Below are 23551 nucleotides of genomic sequence, written 5' to 3' on the forward strand. Positions count from 1 at the left end.
ATTGTGATTTGAAGCCACCACAGGCAGAACAGTCTGAGAGATTCCATCTCGAAAATAACCAGTAAAAAGCTGAGCTGCAGGCCTTGCTCAAGTGGTAGAGTGCTAGCCAACCAAATAAAGTGACTAAGCACAAGACCCTCAGATTCAAATCCTAGTACTAGCCAAAAAAAAGATGAAAGACTTTTTTTCAAGCTTTTGTTCCTCTACTGTAAATATGCTAAGACTTTCAAGCACCATATACAAATTTAGCAAATACAATTAACCATGCCTGGCACCAGTGGCTCACGCCGTTGTAATCATAGCTACTCAGGAGGCTGAGATCTGAGGATCACAGTTCAAAGCCAGCCCAGGCAGGAAAGTGTATGAGACTCTTATCTCCAATTAAATACCAGAAAGCCAGAAATGGAGCTGTGGCTCAAGTGGCAGAGCTCAGGGACATCTCCCAGGCCCAGAGTTCAAGCCCCCCAAATTAGCCTTTTAAAGAACATATACATCTACAAATCTACCAGTCCCCCTCCCAATCTAATCATCTGAAACTAATCCATAACATGAATACACACACAGAGGCATGTGCATTGTACACACAACATGTATATGTGTGTGTGCAATATTTATACAGGTAAATTATCTAAGTGGCAGAGAATCTGATATGATACCACTGACAAAAGAGCAAATTCTGGGACTGAGCATAGCTCAGTGTTAGATTGCATGCCTACCATGTGTAAGGCCCTGTACCTCTCCCCCTAAAAGCTAACACCCATCTCCTACATATAAACATATTATAGAAAAAAAAACCATGTACAGGTATGTGTGTTCTTATATAGATACATAAAGTAAAAAGAGAACCAATTTGGATATGGACATGAACACAAAATTCAAAATAAAATTCATATATATAGAACTTAAATATATAGTATGCGACCTTACAAATAATATGCAAAAACAAACATTTTACTTATCAGATTAGCAAAAATCCAAAAGTTTTAATATACTGTCTAGGCAAGGTTATGGGGGAAACAACACTCTCATTCATTGCTGGCAATAGAGCAAATTGGTGGAACATCAGCAATTAAATAATATCTAGCCAAACGACAATTACATATGTATTCATTCACCTATTCCATTCCACTTCTTAATAGTGATTCTATAGATACACTTGCCACCAAACAAGATAACACATGTACAAGGTTATTAAATACAACAAAAAGATAGGAAATTACACAGATGTACATCAACAGAGACTATTTAAATTATAGTACATCCATACCCTAGGGCAGTTACATCACAAAGGGTAGGGAGAGAGGGAACAAAGAAATCAGTAGTTTTCTAAGAACTATGGGCCATTCCAAAGTGAACTTTGGGAAATCATAAACTAGAGTTTTTATCTCAACAATGATAAAGTTCACTGTTGATAACAGAGAGAAGTAACTGGTAATGATGACTATATACATCAGCCCTTCTGAAATCTAGAAGGCAGCCTTTTTTTCTTCACCAATGTTATAAATTCTGAGAACAGCAGAAAGGGTCAAATTATAGTTTTCTTTTTAGGATTTATCTATTCCTTCATTCCCTTCCAAAATCATGGGTGATTCATATCACCCAGAAATTCATATCATCTTTTGTTCCTCCCATGGAGCCAATAAAGAGTTCAGCTATATTAATATTTAACCTAATTAATAAAGACATGATTCAAATGCTTTTCTTTTCTCTCCACCCTAACTCCCACTTTTCAAGACTGGTTCTCTCTGTGTAGCCAGGCTGGCCTCAGACTAATTCTTCTGCTTTAGCTTCTCCAATGCTGAGATTATTATAGTCAGGGACAAATACTTTTTATTACATAGATCCTATCTAGTTAGTTTAGATCCAACTCATAAGACAAATGCAGCTTGCCCAAGTAAAATACCCTACTGGATATTGAGATCAAAATAACGTCTTAAAAAGTAAAGTTTATTTCTAATTTAATCCTTTAAGTTCAAACTGAATGGTTTATAAATCAAATTTTAATTTGTATTCTATAAAATCAACAGACCTGTTTAAGAACTCTGACCATTCTCAGAAAAGATAGTCAGTAGAACCCCTCTCCATTCCTCCCAGGACCTAGACAAAAAGAAAAGGGCAAAGAAGAAGAAGAGAAACATCAGAGATAAGTAACTATAAACCAAGTAGACCTATTTGAAGTGAAATTTTTGAGACTGACCAAATTACTTTTATCATTTCTGCTAACTTTACTCTAGAAAGAATTGTAAAGGATGAGACATCATTTATAGTTTCTAATACAGTGTTGTTGTTGTTGTTGTTGTTGTTGTTGTTGTTGCCAGTCCTGGGCCTTGGACTAAAGGCCTGAGCACTGTCCCTGGCTTCGTTTTGCTCAAGGTTAGCACTCTGCCACTTGAGCCACAGTGCCACTTCTGGCCGTTTTGAACCCAGGGCTTCATGTATATGAGGCAAGCACTCTTGCCACTAGGCCATATTCCCAGCCCTTGTTGTTGTTTTTAACAAGGAAACCTTATTATAATTACCAAAGAAGTTCACAGGATTTTCAAAATGCATCTGTAGTGGTTACTTACACAAGTATGTGCACTCTATTTTTATGGGTGTGACAGTGCCAGAGCTTGAACTCAAGGCCTTATACTCTTTACTCAGCTTTCTTGCTCACAGTTATCCATTTACCACTTGAGTCACAACTCTAGTTCAGCATTTTGCTAGAAAATTAGAATAGTCTCAAATGCTTTTCTGTCCTGGCTGGCTTTGAACCTCTGGGTCTCAGCCTCCTAAGTATCTAAGATTACAAGCATGAGTGACCAGTGCCTGGCAGAATGTAACTTTTATAATTCATTATACTTAGGTTTTATGCACATTTCTTTATCTATATTATAGTCTAATTAACATACTTCAGAAAAATACATTTTTCCTGAGCAGAACCCCTGATTCTAGCTAGTTTCATATACAGAAATCCCAAAGAAGTTTCATGATTTTCCCTAGTTCACACATGTTACTCTTCTTGTCACTTTTCTTCTGCTTTAAAACCATAAATATATTGGTAATAATGACTAGGAACATGGCTAAAGTGTCAAGAGCACCAACAAGCTCAAGGCTCTGAGTTCAAACTCCAGAATAGGAAAACACACAGATATAACAATATGCACACATATTTTATCATTTACTCATACTCTGAAAAAATTATATTACAAATGACAATTTGTCAGAAACAAGGAAACAAATAAATAGAAAATAGAGATATTCTGAGTTCATAACTGCACTATCACACCTGCTTCACCAACCATATAAAGAAATGAAATAAAGCCTAACACCCATGCAACCATTTCCTAACCTCAATATTATGTTTTAAAAAAAATCTCTTTAAGCTGGGCACTGGTGGCCTGTAATCTTAGCTACTTAGGAGGCTGAGACTTGAGGATCTTGGTTTAAAGCCAGTCCAGGCAGAATGGTATACTGTAGCACCAGCCTTGATTGAAAAAGCCAAGTAAGATCACAAAGCCCTGAGTTTAAGCCCTAGTACTAACACACACACACACACACACACCTATTTAAGGGGCTGGAGGTGTGTGTTGGTAGAGCACTAGCAAATAAGCAAGTGTCAGGTACTAAGTTCAAGTCCTGGTCTAAAATCTCCTTTAAAAATGTGTATTTGGGGGCTTAGTGGTGGAGTACTTGCCTAACATGCATGAAGCCCTGGGTTCAATTCATCAGTATCACATAAACAGAAAAGCTCAAATGATAGCGCAGAGAGGCTCAGGGACACTGCCCAGGTCCTGAGTTCAAGTCCCAGGACTGGAAAAAAAATGTAGTGGCTGGGAATATGGCCTAGTGGTAGAATGCTTGCCTTGCTTCCATGAAGCCCTGGGTTCGATTCCTCAGCACCACATATATATATAAAAAGCCAGAAGTGGTGCTGTGCCTAAGTGGCAGAGTGCTGGCCTTGAGCAAAGGAAGCTCGGAGAGAGTGCTCAGGCCCTGAGTTTAAGTCCCAGGACTGGCAAAAAAAAAAAAGTATATTTGAGTTGGGAGGGGCAGGTTAGGGGTAAGAAAGATGAAGGGGTTCACATTGATCAAGATACATTGTATTTGTAAACTGCTTTGTTGAATAGCAACTCCTTTGCACAACTACTTAAAAGTTAATTTTAAAAAGATATTTTGGGCTGAGAATATGGCCTAGTGGCAAGAGTGCTTGCTTCATATACATGAAACCCTGGGTTCGATTCCCCAGCACCACATATATAGACAAAAGCCCGAAGTGGCGCTGTGTCTCAAGTGGTAGAGTGCTAGTCTTGAGCAAAAAGAAGCCAGAGACAGTGCTCAGGCCCTGAGTTCAAGCCCCAGGACTGGCAAAAAAATAATGACAAATAAAATAAAAAGATATTTAATTTAGCAGTAAAATCAACTAAGTATATATTCAGAATAGATTAGCTGTATGTATGTATATGCATGCATGCATGAAGACAGGATCTAGCAGTAAAACCCAGCTTGGCTTCCAACTTGCCTTCCTCTTTAGCTTCCCAAGTCCTCTGACTACAGGTGTGTGAGACCATACTTGGCTTTGTTTAGTTATTCTTATATTTTTTGACATGAGAATAAACTCAGCATTTTATTAGCATACATTAGCTGTACAGAGGAGTTTTACTATGACATTTCCACACACATAAACAATGTATCTCAATGAACCTCAATGCCTCTATCATTCTTCTGATCATATTACCCCTTCTTAAAACAATTTTAACAGATGTTATTGTTCTATTTTCTTTGTTGTTCCCATACTGAGGCTTGAACTCAGGGCCTCATACTCTTACCTGGCTTTTTCACACAAAGCTGGTGCTCTATTACTTGAACCACACTTCTACTTCTGGTGTTTTGCTGGTTCATTTGAGATAAGAGTCTCAAACTATCCTGTCTAGGCTGGCTTCAAATTACAATCTTCAGATCCCATCTCCTGAGGATTATAGCTACATCTGTGTATGATAAAGTCATCCATCTCTGTCTGCTTCTCTAGTTCCTGTCCTTTAATTACCCAAGTAGAATAGCCTAGTATGCTTCTCCAATATATTTCTCTATGTTCTTACAATTATAAATTATACTGATATATTTTCTCTCTCAATTTAGGGAGTCATGATACCATACATTTTGTTCCTCAAGTGTGTGTGTGTGTGTGCATGAATGTGCGCACACGAGCACATTACTACCAGGACATGAAGTAGGTGTCTTACGCTTTTGCTTGACTTTTCTTTCTCAGTGTTGGTGTTTTACCACTTGAGCTACTCTTAAAGTTCAAGCATTTTGCTGGTCCATTAGAGAGGAAGCTCAAGGATTCCTCCAACCCCACCCCCTGCCCTGCCCACAGGGGTCCAGCTCTGAACTGAGATCCTCAGTTAAAAGAGAATGTGAAACTCTAAGTTCAAGCCTCAACACACAAAAAAAATTGCCTCCACTTGACAAAGAAAAGTGTTGACTCAAGAGCTTAGTTTTAAGGTTTGCTCTTTTAAATGTCTTTTTTAAAAAACAAACATAAGCAAGGCACCAGTGCCTCACACCTGTAATCCTAGCTACTCAGGAGGCTGAGATCTGAGGATCATGGTTCCAAGCCAGCCTGGGAAGGAAAGTCTATGATGCTCTTATCTCCAATTAAGCACAGAAAAAGCTGAAGTAGAGGTGTGCCTCAATTGGTGAACAAAAGAAGCCCAGGGACAGTACCCAGGCCCCGAGTTCAAGTCCCAGGACCAGCAATCAATCAATAAATAAATAAATAAAAATAAGAAGACACAAACCAAGCACTGGCCCTGGATTCAAATACTAGTATAACTGAAAAGAAAATATGGACAATGCAAATACAAAACCAGATAGAGCCGTCTAGACACAAATACGGAAAAGCACTTGAAGATAATTTTTTTTGAGTTTCTAGGATTTCGTTCAGATTTTGCTTGTGACTCATGACAGTAGCGTTCTTTATTATTATTATTATTTTTTCCAGTCCTAGGGCTTGGACTCAGGGCCTGAGCACTGTCCCTGGCTTTTTTTTGCTCAAGACTAGCACTCTGCCACTTGAGCCACAGCGCCACTTCTGGCCATTTTCTGCATATGTGGTACTGGGGAATTTAACCCAGGACCTCATGTATAGGAGGCAAGCACTAGGCCATATCCCTAGTCCTGAAGATAATTATTGACCACAATCTGAATGAGGATTCACAATTTGCATTCCTTATTGTGGACAGAGCCAATATAACTACTACTAAAAAGACACAGAAAAAGAATGAATCATTAGCTTCGGCAATAAATAGTCTTTCTCAACTCTTTCCATTAATCAGATGTTTTAAGAAATATGGAAAGTAGGCTGGGCATTGGTGGCTCACGCCTGTAATCCTAGAAAGCTGATCTGAAGATTTAGGTTCAAAGCAAGCCCAGGAAGGAAAGTTCATGACTCTTATCTTCAATTAATCACCAAAAAAAATCCACAAGTAGAGCTGTGGCTCAAGTAGTAGAGTGCTAGCCTCAAGCAAAGGAAGCTCAGGGACAGTGCCCAGGCCCTGAGTTCAAGCTGCAGGATCAGCAAATGTACACACACACACACACACACACACACACACACACACACACACACACACACACACAAAAGCTGGACCAGGCTCAGGAAAAAGAAAATCAAAAGATAAAGAATAGAATGGAAAACAGAAAGTTTGAAGATAAGTTTGAAAGAAAATGAAGAACACGATTATTAACACTAAAACCCATGGAGATGCTTTTGCACAGACATACCCGAAAGCTAAGTACTTATCACTCCTCACAGATGACTGACCAAGATGAGAGGTCTAATAATATCATTAAAGCTGGTTGAGGGGGCCGGGGATCTGGCTCAGCGGAAGAGCCCCTGCCTGGCAAGCGCAAGGCTCCGGGTTCGGTCCCCGGTTCTGGGAAAAAAAAAAATCACAAAACTATAAAAGCTGGTTGAGTTGTTTTCATGAGGAATTTATGGTGGCTTACACTTGTTAATTCTAGTTACTCAGGAATCTGAGATCTGAGGATCGCAGCTCAAAGCCAGCCTGGCAAGAAAGTCTTTGAGACTCTGATCTCCAATTAACTAGCAAAAAGCTGTAAATACAGGCTGGGAATATGGCCTAGTGGGAAAAGAGCTTGCCTCATATACATGAAGCCCCGGGGTTCAATTCCCCAGTACCACATATATGGAAAACGGCCAGAAGTGGCGCTGTGGCTCAAGTGGCAGAGTGCTAGCCTTGAGCAAAAGGAAGCCAGGGACAGTGCTCAGGCCCTGAGTCCAAGGCCCAGGACTGGCAAAAAAAAAAAAAAAAAAAAAAAAAAAAAGCTGTAAGTGGAGCTGTGGCTCAAGTGGTAGACTACCAGCTTTTAGTGAAAAAGATAGCAACTTGTCTCTGAGTTCAAGTCCTGGTACTGTATAGGAAAAGGAAGAAATTTCTTCTTGACTATCATGATGAAAAGTTACTAGCATAGGTAAGTGAGGGAGGCTGGTGATGTTAAATCATGGGCCATCTATTTATTTCTCCAGGGTGCTTTACCCATGATCACCTAATCATAAAACCTTCTAAAGCTTGAATCAGTTATTCAAAACTTCAGCAATCCACCACTTCAAAATTCTCAGTGATCTGAGCTTCTTTGATGTAAGGTTACAGTTCAAAATTCTGTGTTCATTCAGCAACATTCATTTATCCTAGACCTGGCATCCACAGCCCCAACAACCTGCTCTGAATTCATCTCTTGGTAACTTCTCAATGCACCAGCAAACCAGACTCTTCACTATTTTCTTTCTTTTTTTTTTTTTTTTTTTTTTTTTTTTGGCCAGTCCTGGGGCCTGGACTCAGGGCCTGAGCACTGTCCCTGGCTTCTTTTTGCTCAAGGCTAGCACTCTGCCACTTGAGCCACAGCGCCACTTCTGGCCGTTTTCTGTATATGTGGTGCTGGGGAATTGAACCCAGGGCCTCATGTATATGAGGCAAGCACTCTTGCCACTAGGCCATATCCCCAGCCCCTCTTCACTATTTTCTTTGCTATATCCATTATTCCCTTGGCTCATCTCTCCTTAACACCACTTGTAATCTTACTTTAACATTGATTTAGTAAACCTTAATGCCTGTCATCTCAAATGCCACTTGTTAGACTAAATTGTGTTCCTTCAAATATACATTTGGGTCCTAAACTTTAATACCTCCAAATGTAACTTGAACACTGCACATGTATTTGGTTAAGATAAGGTCATAGTGGAGAAAAGTAATATCTTAATCCAATGACTCTTGTCCTCACAAGAAAGGACTGGGGGAATGGGACATGGTGACATGCACCTCTAATCTCTGATATTTGTATCAGACAGTTAATGGATTATTCTATATAGAATATACAATTTTCCCTAAGCTAAAGAGGTGGTCTTTTGCTTTACATGGGTTGTATATATAAAATACAGTATATCATCAAACTGTAGGGCTGTCATTACACCTCCCACCCAAGTCTTCATATTCTCTATAGTCACTGCACACATCTACATTACCCCTAGTCATTTATTAACTTAGCAAAGGTATACTGAGCTCCTAGGCAGCCACTGTAGTCTTAGAAAAAGACGAAGTACCAAGAAGTACTGGACATGTTAAATTGTAACCCTCTGGTACAACCTTTTGAAGTTCAGAAATAAAATAAAATGAAAATTTGAAATACATGATGAGGTGGAAAAGATCAAAAACTATCAGCAGTACCTGGGCTTGAACTCTTGGCTTCAAGCTTGTTAGTCCAGGTGCTCTACTTCCTCTTGTTTTTGGTTTTTTTGCCAGTCCTGGGGCTTGAACTCAGGGCCTGAACACTGTCCCCAGTTTCTTTTTTGCTCAAGGCTAGCACTCTGCCACTTGAGCCTCACCACTACTCCTTGCCTTTTTCTATATATGTGGTGCTGAGGAATTGAACCCAGGACTTCATGTATATGAGGCAAGCACTCTTGCCACTAGGCCATATTCCCAGCCCAGGTGCTCTACTTCTTGAGCCAAGACTTTAGCCTTATTGCTCTGGTTAGTTTCTGTGTATGTGCCAATCCTGGGGCTTGAACTCAGGGCTTGGGCACTGTCCTTGAGCTTTTGTGCTCAAGACTAGCACTCTAACACTTGAGCCAGAGCTCCAGTTCTGGCTTTTTGTTAGTTAACTGGAGATGAGAGTTTCAGATTTTCCTGGCCCAACTGGCTTCGAGCAGTGATCCTCAGATCTCAGCCTCCTGAGTAGCTAGGATTACAGGTGTGCCACTGGTGCCCAGCTTGTTCTGGTTATTTTTTAGATGGGTACAGGCTTTTTTTCCCCCATTTGGGATCCTGGATGTCAAGCGTACATACACTTCCAAACGTTGCTAGGGTATGACAGTCACACCTTGGAGATCCTAGCTATTGGTTGAGATAGGGGTCTTGCTAACTTTTGTGTTGGCTGGCCTCAAACCATGATCCTCCCAATCTCTTCCTCCCAAGCAGCTAGGATTATGGGCATGAGCTAGCCTATATGGTGTCAGTCAAGATCAATTTTTTTTAAATAAATGTCAAACAAGACAATTGAATTGTCTATTGACACTGAAGGGATGGAAGAAGGAAGGAAGAAACACTGGCCCAGACCTCACTGGGCATTCCATCTAGTGAGCAGAAAAGCAAATTAGATCCACTGCTCTTTTCTCCCTATTTTTCTCCTCTATGTCACAACCATGTTTCCTTTCCTAATGAAATGCAATAATCACATCACTAAATCTTTGATGGCTTCCCTTTATTTATCCAACTAAGTTCAAACTTCCCAGCTTGAAACAGAAAGGAGTATTCAAAGCTTTCTATGATATGGTAGCATAATATGCAGAAACTGGGAAGATAGAAATTGTAATTAGACTAGTTGAAGACACAAATTATCAATCTTTAGCTCTATTCCTCAGATTGGAAGTAGGGATTAAAAACAGTATATAGGTTTCTATGAAGATTAAATAAAATACCACTTGTAATGTGCAGCACGCTGTCTAGTAAGCATGCAAAAACGAACCATTTAGTTTTGCTTAGCCTACTATTAATGTTGTTATTGTTCAATCTCAACTTCCAACCTTTTTAACTCCAGCAACACCCTTGTACCAACTTTATTCTCCAGGCAAAATGGACTCTACTCTCCCCTGAGCACCCACTATTGTACTCATGCTTTCATCCACCTGGAAAATACTCTCATCTCTGAGTATTAAGATCCTAAACATTCTTGGGGGCTCTGCTCATGGGTCATCTCTTTCTGGTATTATACTCTGGCATCACAACTCCGCAACACATTACTGACACTTATAAACTGTAGCTAGAGTTCTCTTTCCCATTGAGTTCTAGCCATTTTGCTATTGTATACATGGTAACTGAGATTGCAGATATTCTCTGCAAAAAAAAAAAAAAAAAAAAAGGTGCAGGAGGGGCTCCATTCCAGGAGATATTCTAAGACAGCCTTTGCCACCACCTCCTACAAACATTCAGCCTAGCCCTCAACAATTTGGATTTAACTTGGACACTTCTGTTAACTATTGTAAGTCTTTACTGTCTATGAGGTGCTGGGGAATCAGAAATGAATAGAAATTAGTGTTAAATAGCAGAACACACTTATTGAGCATTTTGTAGGTGCTACAATTGTTCTACAGGTACATGAATTAACTAATTTTATCCCCTCGACAACTTTATTTATTTATTTAATTTAGGTTTATGGTTTTGGGATGGAAATTCAGGGCCTCCTGAACAATGCTAGGCAAGCAGTCTAACTAGGCTACTCTCTAGCATTACTACCCTTAAAGATGAGGAAATTGAGGTACAAAGAGGTTAAGTAAACTGTTCCAACATCATACAACAAACAGTAGAAATTAGAGCCTTAGACAGACTTCATAAAAAAACTCACAAGCTGAAATCAAGCCCGACTCAATATATGGTATTGGGATCACTTTTCCCCCTTATACACAGGGGAAAAGAACGAAACCATGCTCCACTTTACACCAAACACAAGAATCAATTCCAGATGAATTAGAAATCTAAGCAGTAAAGAAAAACCAGGGAAGGAGCTGGGAATATGGCCTAGTGGCAAGAGTACTTGCCTCGTATACATGAGGTCCTGGGTTCGATTCCTCAGCACCACATATACAGAAAATGGCCAGAAGTGGTGCTGTGGCTCAAGTGGCAGAGTGCTAGCCTTGAGCAAAAAAGAAGCCAGGAACAGTGCTCAGGCCCTGAGTTCACCGCCTAGGTCTGGCAAAATAAATAAATAAATAAATAAATAAACAGGGAAGATCCTAGAAGATAATGTACAGAATAACTTCAAATCTTGAGGAAAAGCTTGACAGTCTGACATAATTAAAATTCAGAACTTTGTAACAACAGGGATCTTCAACAGTCACTTCAATTTACTTTTAGTTAGTTTTGCAGTATTAGAGATCAAATGCAAGGCCTTGTGTATGTCAGGTAAGTGCTCTATATCTGAGCTCCAGACCAATCTCCAGATTTTTCTTTCCGCAGTACTGGGGCTTGAATCAGGGCAAGACAAACGCTCTACAGCTTAAGCCATGCTTCCAGCCCATTTTGCTCTGGCAGTACTTAGGTTTGAACTCAGGGCCTTGTACTTGCTAAGCAGGCACTTTCACTTAAATCATTCCACCAGCCCCCTTTTTTGTGTGTGGGTTAATTTGAAAACAGGATCTCATTTTATACCCAGGGCCAGCCTGGACTGCATTCCTCCTACTTGTGCTTCCCTCTGTCACAAGTGAGCACCACTGTGCCCAGCTGTGTTAAGATGGAGTCTTGAACTTTTTTGCCCAGGGGTGGCAATCCCTAATCTCTGCTTCCCAAGTGGTTAGGATTACATGCTTGAGCCATGACACCTGGCTGCTCTGGTTATAAGAGGGTCTTTATTTTTTCTTTTCTTCTTTTTTTGGCTAGTCCTGGGGCTTGAACTCAGAGTCTAGGCAATGTCCCTGAGCTTTTCCTCAAGGCTAGCACTCGACCACTTGAGCCACACTGCCATTTCTGACTATTTCTGTTTAGGTGGTACTGAGGAATCAAACCCAGGGCTTCATGCATGCTAGGCAAACACTCTTAACACTAAACCACATTCCCGGCCCTCTTTTTTTAAACTAGATAGGGTCTCACTTTTTAAATTTCTGCCCAAGTTACCAGATGGCTCTGTGGTTCAAGTGGTAGAATGCTAGCCTTGAGGAAAAGAAGCTCAGAGACAGTGCCCAGGTCCTGAGTTCAAGTCCCAGGAAATAAATAAAAAATAAAAATAATATATATATATATATTCCCCCAGTAAAAAAATGGCAGAACAAGACCCAGCTTGGTTTAAGCAGTGTAAACCTGGCAGTATTACAGTTGCTACACAATGGACTTCACAATAGCAGACCCTGCTCTCAATGACAAACAGAAAATATCATAGGATCTATGCCATGTTTCAGGAACATGGAGGATCTAGTCCACAATGGTAGAGCCAAGATGGTTATTCTCCACAGTTCAAAATGGATGGCAAAGTCTAACATGCAGATTTGTAGACAAAGGATTAGAAATGTTCTATAAAGCATTATATTTTCAGCTTGGTGAGCAAACACAACTCTTCCACAACTGCCCAACTCCCCCACTGGTATCACAAAAGCACCCACACAACATGCAAATGAGTAAGTTGGCTATGTGCCAATGAAACTTTATTTACAAAAACAGGTGGTAGAGCTGGGAAGGTGGCTTAGTGGTAGAGTACTTGCCTAGCATGCATGAAGCCCTGAGTTCAGTTCCTCAGCACCACATAAACAGAAAAGTCTGGCAGCGGGGCTGTGGCTCAAGTGGTAGAGTGCTAGCCTTGAGTACAGGGAGGCTCAGAGACAGAGCCCAAGCTCTGAGTTCAAGCCGCAGGACCGGCAAACAAACAAACTTCAAAAAAAAAAAACAACAAAAAAAAAACAGGTGGTAGACCAGATTTGACCTATGGACCATAGGCCACTGAACCTTACCAAAGGTAGCTATAATTTTCCTACTTTCTATATCTTCCATTATCTTTTATATCTGTTGACACCTCTTATGTTTCTGAGGAAAAACTACACATTTAACAGCTTTATAATTGTTTCTAAAAGCCTATTACTCTACCCTCCAAAAAATTCTCTTATTATCTATAAGAATTTTCCCCTTTATCTTTCTTTTCTTTTCTTTTTTTGTTTTTGGTCAGTGGTGGGGCTTAAACTCAGGGCCTGGGCACTGTCTCTGAGCTCTTTAGCTCAAGACTAGTGCTCTTCCACATGAGCCAGAGTGGAACTTCTGGTTTTCTGGTGGTTAATTGGAGATATGGGTCTCACAAAGTTTCCTGCCTAGGCTGTCTCTGAACAGCAATCTTCAGATTTCAGCCTCTTCAGTAGCTAGGAGCCACCAGCACCCAATAAAGTTCAGGATATTTTTTAAAAGATGAAGGGAGCCAGGTATTTGTGGCTTTTATCTGTAATCCTAGCTACTCAGGAGGCTGATATCTGAAGATTTCGGTTCGAAACCAGCCCAGTGACCCAGGATCTCTAATAAACTACCAAAAAAAAAGCCCAAAGTGGAGGTGTGGCTCAAGTGGTGGAGTGCTAGCCATGAGCAAAATAAGATCAGGGACAGCACCCAGGCCCTGAGTACAAGCCCCAGGATTGGCAAAAAGGGAAGAAAATCCTGAATTAGAATTATTTAAAAATCCTCCCTCTTTGCCACACAGGATCTCAATGACCACCACTTGGAAATTTGAATTCCACTCAATGCCCACAATATCTCCGCCTTAGTTCAGGCCCTCATTATTTCTTCCCTACTCTTCAGTCTATCCTTTCAGATGTGATCAGGAACATTCAGGGTAGTATGGCTGTAGACTTCAGTCTATCCTTTCAAAAGAGCCCTCATTCATATCCTAAAAAATGAAGCCTCCTAATACATTCCCTTCTCAAAAACCTAGCCTCCTACTCATCTGAGGATTCAGGCTGAACTCCTTAGCAAGGTCCTTCACAACCAGATTCTACACTAGCTTTCCAGTTTCATTTCTGCCTCACGTTCACACAAACTTTATGCTTCATACTCCAGTCCATTCAGCCACACTGCCTGAAAAACTATCCAACTCTGACTTGCAAACTCTTACATCTTTCAGAATACATTTCAAAAGTCACTCCTTCACAACATTCCCTGGTTAACAGAACAAAGACACATCTATCTCTGTGTCCTTACAATATTTAATAATTAGCACTCCGAACTATCACTATTTACCTATCTACTTCTCTCTTAGGTCTGAATAACCAAAGTGAAATGATTCTGCTTTAGACTTTTGAATCATGAGAGCCTAGTATAATGCTTCACATCCACTTGACTACCTGTTTTTTTGTTTGTTTGTTTTTGTTTTTGGTGGCACTGCAGTTTAAACTCAGGGGCTCACACTACCATTTGAGCCATGCCCACAGCCTACATTAGCTAAGTCTTGCCATATATTAAATGTCAGTCACCCATGACTGGTGGCAGGAATAGAAAATCTGGGGGTTCACATAGGTAAATCTACACATGAAGTTCAGGAGACAATCTATTAATTTGAATAGGAAAAACAAACCTCTTTGTTTTCATGAACATAATCTATCTAAAAGCCAGTGTTTTATTTGAATATGAGTACATGGAACAAATCACTCTAATAGAAATATCTGTAACTCTAACAACAAAATCACTAATATCCTTACATTATACCACAGTTGTTACAGAGATCTTGGAAGTATTATTTATGCTAATTGTCTTACAAAAACAGAACCATCACTAAATCTGGCTTCTTGTATATACAGGGCTTGGTTTATAGCTCAGTGGTACAGTATGACCATTTGCCATTATGCACAGGTCCTGGTTTGATCCTTAGCACAAAAAATTAAAATTTTAATAAAAACACACATTTTAATAAATGTATTTTGGTATAACTGGTTTCCTTCATAATCCAATGTGCTTTATTTTATACAACAAAAAATATTCTAAGGGGTCTAACATGCTTCAATAGATATTAAAGGGCACACTGGCATAGATAAAGTCAGACTTCCCTGCTGGTGGCTCACACTTTGTAATCCTAGCTACTCAGGAGGTGAGATATGAGGATCACATTTGAAGCCAGCCCAGGCAGAAAAGTCAGTAAGACTCTTATATCCAATTAACCAGCAAAAAGCAGGAATTGGAGCTGTTGTTCAAATGGTAGAGCACTAGCCTTGAGTGAAAAAGCTAAGAGCCTGAGTTCAAGCCCTAGTACTGGCACACACACAGAGAAAAGACAGACCCAGAACATTATCACCTCAAACCCTCATGTCCACCTCCCTCCTTTTTTTTCTTTTATGTGCTAGAAGTAAAATCCAGAGCCTTATATATGCTAGGCAGACACAGAGCTACATCCCCAATCCCTGGAAGTCCTTTCTGAGGATTAAGGTGTACTAGGATTTTGAACTCTGGGCCTAATGCTTATCTCATGCAGGAACTCTACCACTTTAGCTATGTGTCCCCAGCCTTTTTTACTTCTAGCTATTTTTTGAATAGGTGTTTATGCCTGGGCTAGACCGGACCATGATTCCCCACTATTAATATTTCCTGCATAGCTGGGATGACAAGTGCACACCACCATAGTCAGCTTTTATGTTGAAATGGAGTCTCATGAACTTTTTTTTGCCAGAGGCTGACATTAAGCTATGGTCCTGAGTCGTTAGGACTACAGGTGTGAGCCACCTCACACAGATTGTTAGTCTTTTTTGATTCCATGGGGTTTGGATATATTCCAGCCAAAATCTGATTCTAGAACCCCTAAGATAACAAAATCTGCAGATGCTCAAGTCCCCTATATAAAATGGTGCAATGTTTGTATATCCCCAGATACTTTCAATCTTACCAGATTAGTTATAATACTTAATACAATGTAAATACTATGTAAACAGTTGTTACAATGTCTGGTTTAGGTAATAATGACAAGAAAACAAATGCTACACTTTCAATGCTTTTAAAAGACTATTTTCAACCTAGCAAATGGTTGAAGTCTCCCATGCAAAACTCATGGATATGAAGAATACATCAATGACTGATTTGCATAGTTTGCCTCCGAACGCTCTCAAAACCATGTGAACTTTGAACTCTCCTCTATCATGATGGAAGTTCAATTAAACTGAATATGATAGAGATCCCAGGTCTCTATCATTGTTCATGTTTCTTTCTTCTTCCCCCATTTTGGTCATTGGGCTTGAACTCAGGGCCTAGGTGCTGTCCTAGAGTTTTTCTGCTTAAGGCTAGTGCTCTACCACAGCTTCACTTCCTATGTTCTGGTGGTTAACTGGAGATGAGAGTCTTACAAACTTTTCTACCTGGGCTGGCTTCGAACTGCTATCCTCAGATCTCAGCCTCCTAGGTAGCTAGGATTACAGGTGTCAGGTACCAGTGCCCGGCTTTTCTTTTTTCCTTTACATTTTTGTAACCTTTTGCTGAGCAGTAAACAGAAGAGAAGGAGCATCTCTTAAAACTCAAAGAAGACGTTCATGAAGGTTAACATTTTTTTTTTGTACAGATTCAGGTGAGCTAGGACATATCAAATAGCTAATTACTTATACTACTCTGTATCTTCCTCAGCCTTTCTACTGGCAAACTTGTCACAAAAACAAATTAATGCTGTCATGCTTGATTTCTTAACACTTTTCTCTCAGCTAGCAAATCCCTTTAAGGCAACGTGTGTTAAACGAGAAGGCAGCAGACAATTTCCAAAGTGTACGATGTTAACCTTACTATGTCGCCACTAAAATCACTATCCAGCTTAGAACCATAACATGACTTCTAAGACCTTTGTAGTCTGTACACATTCACTCTTCTTCATCATTTTTAGTTGCTTCAATGAGGCCTGTCTGATGACCTCCCCAGGTGACCCTGCTTAGGCAGTGGGCAGTCCCCTTCCTAGGAAGACACCTCGGGTTACCGCCCCCAAACAGCCGGGTCCCTCCTTTTAAAGTCACACAGAACTCCCTAAATTGATAAGAGTTTCTCTCTCTTCTTGTCAACCAGTTCCACTCTCTGCACCCCAGTTTGATGACCAGCTTCGAATGCCAACCCTCAGCCCCTTCCCCTTTCTCTCCCCAACAAGCTCTTTCTTCTCTTTTCCTGTTGCTCTCCCTAGCAGGGAGTGGAAGGTCCCGGGGGCTGGCTCCGAGGTCTTCAGCTCCTCGGGAGTCCTAAGGACTTGCAATTCAGCCTCAGGACCCCAGGACTACCCTAATCTCATCTTGGCCTCTGGACCACCCCCCCCCCCCATTTCTAAGCAACAGCCTCCTCCCTTCTCGCAAAGAACTACTCCAGCCCTGACACCCGGTGCTTGGTCCCCGGGCCTCCACCCCCAGCCCCAGGACCGATCTGCCTCGGGGTTCGGAACACTGCCCGCGGGCTAACCCAACTGTACGGCCGGCCATCCTCTCAGCCCACGGACCCGGAGCCCGGTTCCATTCGAACCCGGTGTCTTTCCTCTGCGTCCCGGGCCGCGACCCCGCGTCCGGCTACGGCCAGGTCCTCGGGCCTGGAGCGCCACCCCGCGCAGCCCCCCAGCCGGGCCTGCACTCCCTCGGCGCCCCGAACCCCGCGTCCCGCACCCTCCCCAGCCCCGGGTCCCGCCGCCGCTCCCTCCCGTGCCCCCGCCCGCAGGCCCGGGGCCCGCTCCCCAACATGGCGACGGGGACACGAGCACGGCGGGCGGGCGGCCGGGCGGGGCGGCTTCGGGCTGGGCCCGCACTCCGACCGAGCTGCACGGCCGCCCGGCGCCATTTTCCCGCGCCGGGCCCGGGCGGCGCCTGCTCCCCGCGAAGCTAGCCGGGCCGGGCCCGCGGACGCCCGGCAGGCCCACCCCTTACGGGCCCGCGTCGCCGTCGCCTCACCTGAGCGCGGCCCCGGCCCTCCCGGGCGGGCCTCGGAGCGCCGGCCCGGGCCGTGCGTGCCCCGCCGCCCTCCGTGCGTCCGTCCGCCCGTCCTCGCGTGCGCCCGTCTGTCCACCCGTCGGCGCCCGGCCGCCCGCAGCCCGACCCGGCAGGGCCTCAGGGAGCCGGTGGGGAGGGGGATGGGCCGGACCGGGCCGGGGAGGGAGGGGGAGGGAGGGAGAGAGAGAGGGAGGGAGCGCGGGCGGGGGCGGGGCGGGACCGAGGGGCGGGGCCCTGTCCACGTGACCCAGCGTCCCCGCGAGCGGGCTGTGGTGTGCGCGCCGGCTCACTGGGGTGCTGAGTGCTTGGTGCTGCGCGCGGATGCCCGTGGATGTCTGTCTGCTTGGGGTTGCCGCGATCTCCTCAGTGGCTTGGCCCGCGTATCCTGCCTGGCTACCCTTGCACATGTCCAAACCTTACTTTGCCCGTCTGAAATACTGGGGATACTTCCCTGGGAAGAGGACAGAAGGGAAGAAGTGCAAAGCATTTGGCAAGATGCTTGTCACGTTAGTGTGTAATAATGCCGTTGTTAGCTTTGCATCAGGTAGTCACCATGGTAATAGAGATAGCAGCTGCCTTTGGTATTCTTTATGAATCTCCTCCTGGTTTTTCCCATTATCACCAGCACCCTATCAAACTCAGTAGGTGCTCAAAAAATGTAATCCTTCAATGAGCAAATGAATGTGGCCTTTCGCCTCCAGTCAAATGCAGAGAAACCATCCCTGGGACTTGCAGATCATCCAGGCCTGGATTCGGATCTGCTCTCATACAGCTTCCTCATTTTCTCTTCCTTTCGGGAACTCAGCTTTCTTTATCTGTAAAGTGGGAGTTAAGGATGTATTACGAGCATTACAGAAGATGAGCAGCTCAGTCATATTAGCCCTATATAAGAAAGGGAGTCAGGGATTATAATTCCCCCAAATACCAAGCACATACTATGCCCTTCGACTGGCTCAGGAGCCACTCCCAGCTTTCTCATATGCACATCTACAATGTTTCTAAATCAGAAGTCTGATCATGTCACTCCTCTACTAAAAATAATCTGATGGCTCCTTATTTCTCTTTTTAAAAAGAGAAGAAAAGAGCCAAATAGACAGGCACAGGTGTGAAGCCAGGAAAAGGAAAGAAAGTCCCTAAGGCTCATATCTCCAATTAAGGCCCACCAAAAAGCCAGAAGTGAAGTGTGGTTCAGGTGGTAGAGCTCTAATCTTGAGCAGAAAGGCTAAGTGAGAACACGAGGTTCTGAGTTCAAGTCTCAGTTCCAGCACACATACACACACACACACACACGATTTTTTAGGGCTGATACCTTTGAAAATTTTTCCTTTTCTTTTTAAAATAACAGGTGTGCCAGTCCTGGAACTTGAACTCAGGGCCTGGTGCTGTTCCTGAGCTGCTTTGCTAGGCTAATGTTTTACCACTTGAGCCACATATCTACTTCCAGCTGTTCTGATGCTTAACTGGAGGTAAGAGTTTGATGGACTTTCCTGCCTGGTCTGGTTCTGAGCCTCAGTCCTCAGATCAGAGCCTCCTGAGTACTTAGGATTACGGATTACAGCTGTTAGTCACTGGCACCCAGCTTGAAATAACTTTTTAATCAACTCATATTAATCATACAAAATGGATTTCATTATGATAGTGTATTTTATTTGTGTATTTTTGCCAGTCATGGGGCTGGAACTCAGGGCCGGGGTGCTGTCCCTGAGTGTTCTCGCTCAGGGATAGTGCTCTATGACTTTGATCCACAGCTCCACTCCCATTTTTCTGATGGTTAGTTGGAGATAAGAGTTTCATGGACTTTCCTGCCTAGGTTGGCTTTGAACCCAAATCCTTAGAGCTCAGCCTCCTGAGTAGCTACGATTAGAAGCGTGAGCTATCAGTACCTGGTTTGATATTTTATTTTTAAATTTCAATTTCAATTTTTTTCATTTAAATGCAAAATATGTTTTCAGCTCATAGGTTAATTTGAAATCATGGTGTCTTCTCAAAGCAATTACCATTATTTTTATAGTAGTCGTAGGTCTTGAATTCAGAGTCTGGATGCTGTCCCTGCGCTTTTTTACTTAAGGCTACCAGTCTACCACTTGAGCCACAGCTCTGCCTCTAGCTTTCTTTTTTCTTTTTCTCCTCTCGGGGTGTGCTATCCCTGAGTCTCTTTGTGCCCACAGCACCACTTCTGGCGGCTTCTGAGTGATTTATTGGAGATCAAAGTCCTATGGACTTTTCTGCCTGGGCTGGCTTCAAACCATCATCTTCACATCTCAATCTCCAGAGTATCTAGGATTACAGGCATGAGACACTGGTGCCCAGTTCACTTCCAGCCTTGCATGCATGAAGCCCTGGGTTCTATTCCTCAGCACCACATAAACAGAAAAGCTGGAAGTGGCGCTGTGGCTCAAGTGGTACAGTGCTAGCCTTGAGCAAAAAGGAAGCCAGGCCCTGAGTCCAAGCCCCAAGACTGGCCAAAAAAAAAAAAAAAAAAAAAAAAAAAAGATCCTGAGTTCAAGTTCCAGAACACACTCTCTCTTACACATACATACACATATACACATAAAAGAAAAAATGAATTTATTATCATTTGATATGAACAGTCTAATTGGTATTTGGAAAATGTCTACTTTTGTATGTGAGTCTAAATGGGCTAAAACTAATAGTGAATCCTTAAATAATGTCTTCAAAAAACACTGACAGGACTGGGAATATGACCTACTGGTAAAGTGTTCGCCTCCTATATATGAAGCCCTGGGTTCGATTCCTCAGCACCACATATATAGAAAAAAGCTGGAAGTGGTGCTGTGGCTCAAGAGGTAGAGTGCTAGCCTTGAGCAAAAAGAAGCCAGGGACAGTGCTCAGGCCCTGAGTCTATGCCCCAGGACTGGCAACAAAAACAAAACAAATAAAAAAAACTTTGACAAGGGCTGGGAATATGGCCTAGTAGAAAAGTGCTGGCCTCATATACATGCAGTCCTGGGTTTGATTCCTCAGCACCACATATATAGAAAAAGCCAGAAGTGGTGCTGCGGCTCAAGTGGTAGAGTGCTAACCTTGAGCAAAAAAAGAAGCCAATGGGGCTGGGGATATAGCCTAGTGGCAAGAGTGCCTGCCTCGGATACACGAGGCCCTAGGTTCGATTCCCCAGCACCACATATACAGAAAAAACGGCCAGAAGCGGCGCTGTGGCTCACGTGGCAGAGTGCTAACCTTGAGCGGGAAGAAGCCAGGGACAGTGCTCAGGCCCTGAGTCCAAGGCCCAGGACTGGCACAAAAAAAAAAAAAAAAGAAGCCAAGGACAGTGCTCAGGCCCTGAGTTTAAGCCCCAGGACTGGCAAAAGCAAAACAAACAGACAAACAAAAAACCCACTGACAAATAGAGTAAGGGGAAAGAAGGGAAAAAGAACATCCACCTAGAGAATATCAGTTGCTATTTTCCCCCCTCCAGTCCTAGGCTTGAACTCAGGCCTAGGGTACTGTCCCTGAGCTTCCTTTGCTTAAGGATACCATTCTACCACTGGAGCCACAGCACCACTTTTGGCTTTTTCTGAGTAGTTTACTGGAGATAAGAGTCTCACGGCCTTTCTTGCCCAGGCTGGCATCGATCTGCAATCCTCAAATCTCAGCCTCCTGAGTAGTTGGGACTACAAGCATGAGCCACCCGTGCCTGTCGGAAATCAGTCTTTTAATGTCTTCAGGGCTCCTCAGAACAAGGATGTTTCTCAAAACAGGTCACCACATTTAGTTGGGTGAGTTGTGCCCTACAAAAGGCATTACTTCTCAGTAGGTATCTACCACTCATGTGGCAAACCTTGTACTATGTAAAGGTATTGTGACAATTTACCAATAGGTGGCAGAAAAGTGCCTTGTTATCACAGTATCACCTAGTAATATTCAGACAAATGGAAGGGACCTCCTTTGAAAAGTGGGCCTCTTCTCTGCATTAATGCTTAATTTGGATGAACAATGGGTTTTTTTCTTTAGGATAAAAAGCTTTGGAAAATTAAAGACATAGGGTGATAAATGGTTTAAAAAAACAAACAGGGACAATATCAAGAAGTGACCAAAATGGGGCTGGGGATATAGCCTAGTGGCAAGAGTGCCTGCCTCGGATACACGAGGCCCTAGGTTCGATTCCCCAGCACCACATATACAGAAAACGGCCAGAAGCGGCGCTGTGGCTCAAGTGGCAGAGTGCTAGCCTTGAGCTGGAAGAAGCCAGGGACAGTGCTCAGGCCAGGACTGGCCAAAAAAAAAAAAAAAAAAAGAAGTGACAAAAAAAAGGTGGGGTAGTTTTCTTAGTATTTTAAACTTTTTTTAAAAAAAAATAATTTTCTTGATGGGCTTAGGGGTACAGTGCTTGCCTAGCATGCACAAAACCCTGGGTTCCATTCCTCAGAGCACCACATACACAGAAAAAGCCCTAAGTAGGCACTGTGGCTCAAGTGGTAGAGTGCTAGCCTTAAGCAAAAAGAAGCCAGGGACAGTGCTCAGGCCCTGAGTCCAAGCCCTAGAACTGACAAAAAAACAACCATACAAACACAAACAAAATTATTGAGCCAGGTACCGATGGGTCAATCCTAACTACTCAAGAGGCTGAGATCTGAGGATCATGGTTCAAAGCCAGCCTGGGCAGCAAAATCCATGAGACTCATATCCAATTAACCACAAGAAAACTTGAAGTGGCGCAGTGTCTCAAGTGGTAGAGCGCTAGCCTTGAGCTGAAGAGCTCAGGGGACAGGGCTCAAGCCCAGTGTTTAAACCCCAGCACTGAAAAAAAAAAAATTCTTGAGATTTCAAAATGTTTAATAGTCTATCACACTAGATATAAAAGTATACACATTATGAGTGCAAATCCTGATACCTGATGAATTCCCAAGTGAACACAGATGTCTGATCAGCATCCAAATAAAAAAATAGACAAAGTGAGTGGTGTAGCTTAGAGATAGAACAGCCCAAGTACCATAGAAAAAGAGAGGGGGACAAGAGGGGATGAGTCACTAGTACCCAGCTTCATTTTTACTTTTAAAATATGTTGGTATACAGAAGAAAACAGTGGGATATATAAACTATGGACATGATTTTGGAAGAGCTGGGACCTTGAGGCATGGATTGCTCATATATTTATAAGACATTTGGATCATTGTTTCATCTGTAATCTTCACTTATTCCCTCTATGAGGAATACTATGGAGCTATTGTAATGACAACTACTTTAATTATTTGTGTCCTGATTGCTTGTTGTTTTTTTTTTTCTTTGTTTTTGTCAGCCATGGGGCTTGAACACAGGGCCTGGGTGCTGTCCCTGAGCTCTTTTGCTCAAGGATTGTGCTCTACCACTTTGAGCCACAACTCCACATCCTGTTTTCTGGTGGTTAATTGGAAATAAGAGTCTCATGGACTTTCTTGCTGGGGCTGGCTTCCAAGTAGGATCCTCAGATCTCAGCCTCCTGAGTAGCTAGGATTACAGGTGTAAGCCATCAGTATCCAGTGTTTGTTTTTGTTTTGATAGTGCTGGGAATCTAACCCAGAGCTTGGCATGCTAGCAAAGTGCTCTACCAACTAAGCTACATCTCCACCCATGTGTCTCCTAATATCTTTAACATTTGACTCC

The 23551-nt window shown here is 42.7% G+C and overlaps 1 protein-coding gene across 8 annotated transcripts in view; it reads right to left on the bottom strand.

Moving 5' to 3' along the window:
- The window catches only part of Ncoa6 (nuclear receptor coactivator 6), an 83564-nt gene extending 65484 nt beyond the window's left edge, over window positions 1-18080 (bottom strand). For 5 of the 8 annotated variants that reach the window (XM_048349044.1, XM_048349048.1, XM_048349047.1 and 2 more), the window contains exon 1: window positions 2030-2245. The gene's annotated coding sequence lies outside the window, so the exon portion shown is untranslated. Of the gene's footprint in view, window positions 1-2029; window positions 2246-17908 lie in introns of those variants that run through there. The other 3 variants (XM_048349043.1, XM_048349042.1, XM_048349045.1) reach the window with 2 other exon arrangements.
- Window positions 18081-23551: the final 5471 nt, after the last annotated feature.

Source organism: Perognathus longimembris, chromosome 6 (genome assembly GCF_023159225.1).
Source record: "Perognathus longimembris pacificus isolate PPM17 chromosome 6, ASM2315922v1, whole genome shotgun sequence".
NCBI classification, from domain to species: Eukaryota; Metazoa; Chordata; class Mammalia; order Rodentia; family Heteromyidae; genus Perognathus; species Perognathus longimembris.